This window comes from Aedes albopictus, chromosome 1, assembly GCF_035046485.1.
Source record: "Aedes albopictus strain Foshan chromosome 1, AalbF5, whole genome shotgun sequence".
NCBI classification, from domain to species: Eukaryota; Metazoa; Arthropoda; class Insecta; order Diptera; family Culicidae; genus Aedes; species Aedes albopictus.
Genome location: NC_085136.1, coordinates 284,560,710 through 284,568,761, shown reverse-complemented (window position 1 = coordinate 284,568,761; position 8,052 = coordinate 284,560,710). Strand labels below are relative to the sequence as shown.

Genomic DNA, 8,052 nt, shown 5'->3' with positions numbered 1-8,052 from the left:
ATTTCTCCAGGAATTTCTCATAGCTTCCTCCAGGAATTCTTCTAGAAACTCCTCGAAATGTTGTAACGTTTTCTCCCGGTGGTAAAATAAATAAAGTAAAAATCTAGGCTAAAAAAAATCAAAACAGAATCCTCGTTTCAAAAATTCCAGCTTTAGCGCCATTCCTGAAAAGGAATGCTGAAATTTCATTTAAGGGTTGCCCAGCTCTCAGTCGGGAAGTCGTAGGTCCGACGCAATCGCAATAGAGGAATTCCATAAAAAAACAACATAAAATAATCAAAAACACAAAGAAATCTTTATCACAATTAGTGTTCTCACAATCACTACATATAATTTTCTAGGCTTATGCATTTTGATTAACATTTGCACAAATTTATTAATTTGAAAAACCTAGACCTAACTCGCGCATTTTTCTTCGTGCATTTTTCACAGTGCACTCTTCTTGCTTGCGTATCTGCATCGGTGGCGTACAAAAAAAAACCGACCGCCCGTAAGCGCTGTTAGAAAGCACACATTACTGCATTGTTTCACTGATTTGCAGGCACAGGCTACTTACGTCGGTCTGCGGATCCGTGATAGCCACAAAGTTCCCTTCGGTGGACCAACATCGCTCTGGACCGGCGATAGGGAAAACATTCTGATAACTCTCTTCTGATTTCTCATGCAATGAGAATTGCAGAGATCAGGCATTCACAGGCACCAGTTGGTCGTTGCTGATCGGACGGACGCCTACCAGCGTATGCACAGCAGCTCTCGATCGGCTAGGTCGTTCGGCGAAGCTGCTCACGTTCCACGATCGGCAGGCTGGATTCGGTCGTCACTGGCCCGAAGGGTGCACAAATACTTTACCTAATGCGCGTTGGTAGCCTCTATTTATACTATAGCGCGGAGGCTCCCTACTGATTCTACTGCGTAGAAATCTGTGATTGGTGAGAAAACTTAATTTATGATATCATCGACAGCCAATCTGATGGTGGTATCAAGAATCTTATACCAATCAGAGGACGATGTTTCTTTTTATTATTTTTATTATTTTAACAGAAAAATCATTACAATGTCCCTCCAGAAATTTCCTCAGGGATTCCTGCAGAAATTCCTCCGGACATTCTGTTACGGGTATAAATATTTGTTACAATTATAAGACAGAATAATTGTTTAATGTGTTAAAAGTTCATTATTTGTGCGTTCTTTGTGATGTATGTTATATTTTACATTGTACATATTCACATAATTTTAATGCACATTTATAGGGTTCTGGAAAAATAGAGGCCCATGAAATGCAATCCCACTTTGATTGCCAACTTGCAGGCTATTCCGGGCAGCGGTCAAGTACTAGAGATGAGAGAATCCTCCAGAAATTCTTCCAGGAATTTCTCCAGGGTTTCTTCCAGGAATGCCTCCAGAGTTTACTCCACGGGTTCGTTAATGAGCCCCTGCTGGAACTCTTCCAGAAATTTGTCCAGGAGTTTTTCGACATATTTCTCGACAAATTCCTCCATGAAATCTTTCACGAATTCCTCTACGGATTCCCCCAGGAAATTCTTCAAGGATTCCTTTAGAAATGCCTCCAGGGAATTCCTTCAATAATTTTTCCAGCAATTCCTTTAGTAGCTCCTCCTGCAAATTCTACAGGAATTTCTCTAGACTCCTCTTTCAGTTTTTGAGAGCTACGTTCGAGAATTCTTTCAAGCACTTCTTTAGTAATGCCTTCAGGGATTCCTCCAGAAAGTCCTTCAAGGATTCCTCCTGAAATTTATCCAGGGATTTCTCCTGGAATGCTTTCACAGATTACTACAGATATACGCCACGATTACGCATTGAAAGCTTTAGTAATGCATAAAATTTAACGATGGTGCATTATTTCGCAATTAGACACATATTTGATTCAAAGATGGTGCGTGAGATGGTGCCTGGATGATTCAGTGAACATCATGGTGGTGCATGGAATGAATGATGTATGTATGGTGCATTAGCTATGATTCTGTTATACTCGTCATGTTTCATATTAAGGTGCACATGCAATTCGTGCAATGGTGCAGGAAACTCAATGTGGCACAGAAATCAATATGTTCCAGGTACGTGAATTACTATTTTGTATGCGAAATGCCAAAATAGTGCATCAAATTCAAATGTAAACCACATCATAATGGTGCATAAGATACCTAGATGGTATAATGAATGCCAAAATGGTGCATGAAAAGCTTTGAAGAAGGCGTATGATGCTAGTGTGCTGCATTGATTGTCGCCGTTATTCAAAGATTATCAATATGTTGCATGGTTAGGTGCACGAATTGCAAAAAATGGTGCATAGAATACAAAATAAAAGTATTTTATGTGATGCTCACAACACAATGGTGCAGCAGATGCCTAGATGATATGATAAACGCTGAAATGGTGCTTGGAAAGCTTGGATGGTGCATGAAATTTAACGATGGTGCATATCGGTATGATGCATTTGATTTCTAGTTGATTAAAAGATAGTGCATGAGATCAGCATAATGCGTGGATACCTAGTTCATTCTGTGGACGCTTTGAAGAAGGTACATGATGTTAGTGTGCTGTATTAGTCGTTACCGTTATTCAGCGACACTCGACATTGTGTATGGCAAGGTGTACGAATTGCAAAAATGGAGCTTGGAATTCAATGTGGTGCCGAAGTCACCATGGTTCACGTACATGGATTACAGTTTTGGAATACGAAATGCCAAAATGGTGCATGTTATTCGAATATGGTGCTGACATCACTGATTAGTTAAAAGATGGTGCGTGAGATTAGCCTAAAAATGATTCTGAGAACATCATGGGTGTGCATGATATGCTAAGAAATTGTATGTATCAGGGGTGCATTTGTTGCCACCATGATTCAGTGATTCTCAACATTGGGTGATTAGATCCAAAATGCAAGAATTACAAAAATGATGCATAGAATTTATTGTGGTGCGGAAGTCAACATGGATCAGGTACATGGAATACAATTTGGTGTACGATATGACAAAATGGAGTTTATGAAATTCAAATGTGAATTATATGCTTAGATGACGCGTGAGATGGTGCTTAGATATTTATGTGATCATCATGGTGGTGCATGAAATGCAAAGGAGCTACATGATGTTTGTATGGTGCATTAGTTTTACCATGATTCAGTTATACTACTCAACAAATACCATATGTAGGTGCACGAATTGTAAAAATGGTGCAGGAAACTCAATACGGCACAGATATCAACATAGACCAGGAACAAAGAATGCTATTTTGTATGCAAAATGTCAGAATGGTACATCAAATTCACTTGTGAACCACATGATAATGGTGCATAAGATGCCTAGATGATATAGTGAATGCCAAAATGGTGGTTGGAAAGCTTTGTTGTCACCGTTTTTCAAAGCTTATCAATATGGTTAGGTGCACGAATTGCAAAAATGGTGCATAGCATACAAAAAAATGTATTTTATGTGATGCTCACGGCATTACGGTGCTTTAGATGCCTAGATGATATGATAAACGCTGAAATGGTGTTTGAAGACCTGTGATGGTGCATGAAGTTTCATGATGGTGCATATCAGTATGAGGTATTAGATACTTAATTGATAAAAAGACATTTCATGCGATCATCATAATAAGTGGATACCTAGATCATTCTGTGGACATCATGATGGTGTATTGAAAGCTATGAAGAAGGTGCATGATGTTAGTGTGCTGTATTAGTCGTCACTGTTATTCAGTGATACTCGTTATTTTGTATGGCTAGGTGCACGAATTGCAAAAATGGTGCTTAGAATTTAATGTGGTGCCGAAGTCACCATGGTTCACGTACATGGAATACAGTTTTGGAATACGAAATGCCAAAATGGTGCATGTTATTTGAATATGGTGCTGACATCACTGATTAGTTAGAAGATGGTGCGTGAGTTTAGCCTAGATGATTCTGAGAACATCATGGTTGTGCATGAGATACTCAGAAATTGTATGTGTCAATGGTGCATCATGGCTCAGTGATTCTCAACATTGCGTGGTAAGATCCAAGGTGCAAGAATTGCAAAAATGGTGCATATATTTTTTATAGAAGGGGGGCCCCCCTTGCCCCCCCCTGTGCACGCTAGTGAAGCTGATTCATTTGCATGTGATAGCTGTGAATCCGATTATGGAACTTCGTATCATTTGATATGTAACTGTCCAGTTTTTGCGCAACTGCGTTTCCGGGTATTCGGTTAACACTTATGAGGTGAACCTAACTTCAGAAACCTGAATCTTCAGGATATTCTGTTGTTTTTAACCCACTATGGTAAAGAGCTATAGGCTCTCTTTCACTTTATGCGTTATTACAGTGCCCTTTTCAGGGCGCTGTTTGAGCCCATTGTGGTATGCTTATGTGTTACTACCCTTTTCCAGGATATTTTTCCTATCTCCCCCTCTTTGATAGAGACGAACCAGCCAAGGGCTGAAAGTCTCTTTAATAAAGACAAATCAATCCATCAATCCTATTTCCCTACCTTATCCCCATCCTTATCCTTATTTCCTTCCTTTTCCCTCAGGTAGATGAGTAAATAGGCTATTATTATGGCGATGGCACAAATGTCCCAAATGGAGGATAACGTGCCTCTGGAGCCGGCCTTATGCTGCCTGATAGTGTAATTTCAAAACATTTTCTAGTGAAATCTCTTAAAAAAATCCCAGAAAAAATTCAGATATCTTAGCAAACTACGGTAGAATCACTTGGTACAATACAATAGCTCACGATGAAGGCCAAAGCTCCACTACTCAATGATACAGCATCACACTTACAACCTCGTCCAGTCACTGATGCTTGCTAAGGGGGGAAGGACAATCAAGGGGAATGTCACTTATCATTGTTCACACCCCACATCAGTATAAATCATCTAAAACATTCCTGGACGTATACCTAGGAACTGCGAGAAGAATCCTTGGTACTATTTTGTTATGTCGCCAAACAGGTTTCAGAAAAAAAAAAATCACGAACTGGCTATTTCCCCGGGGAAACCGGGAGTACCTCTGGTAGTGGCGGTTACCCTACGACGCTCCGGAATATATCCGGACCAATGGTTCCTAAAATAAGAAGTAATTTGTGATTAGTTATTGGAATAAAAATTTGAAATCTGTTAAAAATGGCTGAGAACCAGCCATTTCAATTTTGAAATTGTCAAATAAACTACCTGAACTTGACAAAACAAAACAGGAAAAACAAATCAGGTGAACCAAATCCTATTACAAACCAACCATTGAAGAACCCGGATTCGGAATAAAAGGAAGAAATTGAAAAATGCTTCCTGCTAGTTACTGTAGTCCTAAGCAATAGTGATGAAGAGAATTGAAAATCTCTTACCATTCCCTTTCCGCCTCCGGCACCGAAACCTGACTATTCTATTCTAAGAGCTGACTCCACCACCAAACAAACTGTATATACCCATGAAAGTGAGTCTGTGTGTGCATGTATTTTTGGAAGGATACACGCTCGGTTGCATACAATTTCTGCTTTCAATTTATCTCCGTCCTGACCGGAGGGCAATTTTCACAGGACACCCAACGAACCCACTGAATTCAGTTTTCCGACTGAGGTTGGTGTGATACAACCATAACGGTCGAGTAGCAGTAAAGAAACATCTATAACTACTGTGTGACATCGGGTGAGATAGAAAAAGCATATTGCATGCACATGATAAACAGTACAATATTCAAGTCACTACCGCACTACTGCACTCTTCGGGTTAGTTTTGTTGAGCGGTTGGTAGCATTTATGAGAAATGAGATGATTTTTCACCGAAGATTCATGCAGCTGTTGAAATCGAATGGAAAGCACTGTAAATGGGATGTTTCGTTGAGGATTCAGTGGCGTAGCTAGGAATATGGGGGCCCGGTGCGGAACGAATTTTGTGGGCCCCTATGAAAATTACATATTTTACAATGATAAGTCTATCCTTCTAACTCTCAAATTATCACGCCGTATTTTGTATTTTGTACAGAACGTTGAAAACAATCTCGACTTTCGAACTCAGCATTAGCGTGATGCTGGTGGTGGTGGCCAACTGACTGACGGAAAAATTTAAAAAATTAAAGGTGAAAAGTTATTTTCTATATCCTTTTATGAATTTCTTCGGGGATTTCTGCAAGGATACATCCCGGAGTTTCATCAATGAGCGCAGGATTATTTTCTAAGAACAATGTCGAACTTATTAAGAAATTGCATCAAGTAATCCCTTAGGAAGTCCTTCAGAGATTGCTTTACCGTTTTCTTAAAAAAAAACCCTTTCTGAATAATAATTTGTCTTTGAATGAATCTTTCAAGTGGTTAACGCAAGAGTGTCATTCAGTATTTCGCTAAACACTCCATCAGGTATTCTTACAGTGTTGTCTCCGAGCATGTTTTCAAAAGTACTTTTTTTTTTTCTTTTTTTTTTTTTATTCATATCCAGATACAATGCTTTTATACAAACTACTTACTCCTAGTGTTAACAAATATTCATAAACCTTTCGAAATGTTTCTCAAATGATCTCTTGTTTGCCCATCTAATTTCCCTAATACTTTTCTGGAAGCAGTACAAGCTTCCAGTTTGAGAAGAGTTTATCGACCAACCTATACTGTGCACCACAAGCCAAAGAGCAGATTTTTTCCTGGGATCATTTCCAATGCTTTCCCATGCTAAAATATCGTCAAACCGCTTGAAATGAATGTTTAATTTGTTATTTATTACTTCCTGTGTCCATTTGCGAATAGCCTCAGTTTTTATGCATTCTGTTAATCGATGCAGATTATTATCAGTTTTTCCACAATATTCACAAAGTGAGTCCTGTAGTCTGCCAATGCCATATGCTACCAACTTTTCCTTAGTTGATATAACGTCATTGATCAACAAAAACAAATTGGACCTGTCCTCGGCGCACAGAAAACTGTTACTCAAATTTCTCCACAATGTTACCCAATCAACTTCTGGGTGATCTTGTTTAGCTTTCACAGTGATATTCAAGGAGTTTAGGAAGTGTCTACCCTTTAGAGTACTTTGAAAAATTCATGCAAAGTCTTTGTCAAGTATTTCTCGAAACATTTGTTCAGGAAGTCCAGGGATTCAGGGATTCAATAATATCCCTGAGGATTCATCTATAAAAACAAATAATTCTTAAGAAATTCTAGAAAAACCACTACAGAAGTTTTCCAATGATTTTTCTTGGAACCAGATACTTTTCCAAGAAATTACATCGGAATTCCGTCAGAGGAAGATAAGTCCTTCTAGAATTTCTTCAAACATTCCTCCATGGTTTCTTTCAGGAGATCCTCCAAATATTTCTTAAATGATTTTTCCACGGAAATCAAGCATTTCTCCATAGATATATCAAAGAATTTATCTTGGCATTTCCTTCAGCAATCATTACTCATCTTGGCGTTCCTTTGAATATTTCATTAGAATTTCTTCCAAGGATTCCTTTAGAAATTCCTCTAAGGATTCCTCCAATAATTATTGCAACGCCTTTTTGTTTCAAAAAAATAAATCTGCAAGGATTCTTCAAGGAGTTTCTCTAAAGTTTTATCAAGAGATTCATCTAAGATATCATCGAAGAAATTTCCAAAGAATCCATTGGATAATAATAAAAAAAAAATCCTCCAAGGATCCCTACAGAAGTTCCTCTAAGAAAATTCTTAGATGAACTTTGGTAGAAATTCCTTTCAAAAATCCCTCTGAATTTCTTCGAACGAATTCTTTAATATCCATCTACTCTAGGAGTTTCACCAAGGATTTCTTCAGGAATTTTCGCTAGAATTCCTCTAGGAGATCTTCTAAAAATATCTTTTGCGACTTTTGATAAGACTTCTTAAAAATTCTTTCGCAAAACCTTTTCAAAAAGTTTCCATCAAGCATCTCAGTCAGGATTTTTTTCAGGATTTATGATTGATTCCTCAAGAAATTCCTCCGAAATTTCTAAGGATTCCTAGTAGGATCAACGTGCCTAAGTAACCATACAATCTCAAATTTCTAATATTCGAAAACAAAACGATTACCGCACCGATTGATTACGTAATTTTTGTAATCATTCGTCAAAAAA

General features: G+C 38.3%; 1 long non-coding RNA gene across 1 annotated transcript; it reads right to left on the bottom strand.

Moving 5' to 3' along the window:
- Positions 1-273: 273 nt before the first annotated feature.
- LOC109425995 (uncharacterized) lies at positions 274-1,052 on the bottom strand. The gene is made up of 2 exons (XR_002133912.3): positions 557-1,052; positions 274-497 (listed from the first exon to the last, which is right to left on the bottom strand). It is a non-coding gene; the product is annotated as an uncharacterized LOC109425995 (long non-coding RNA).
- Positions 1,053-8,052: the final 7,000 nt, after the last annotated feature.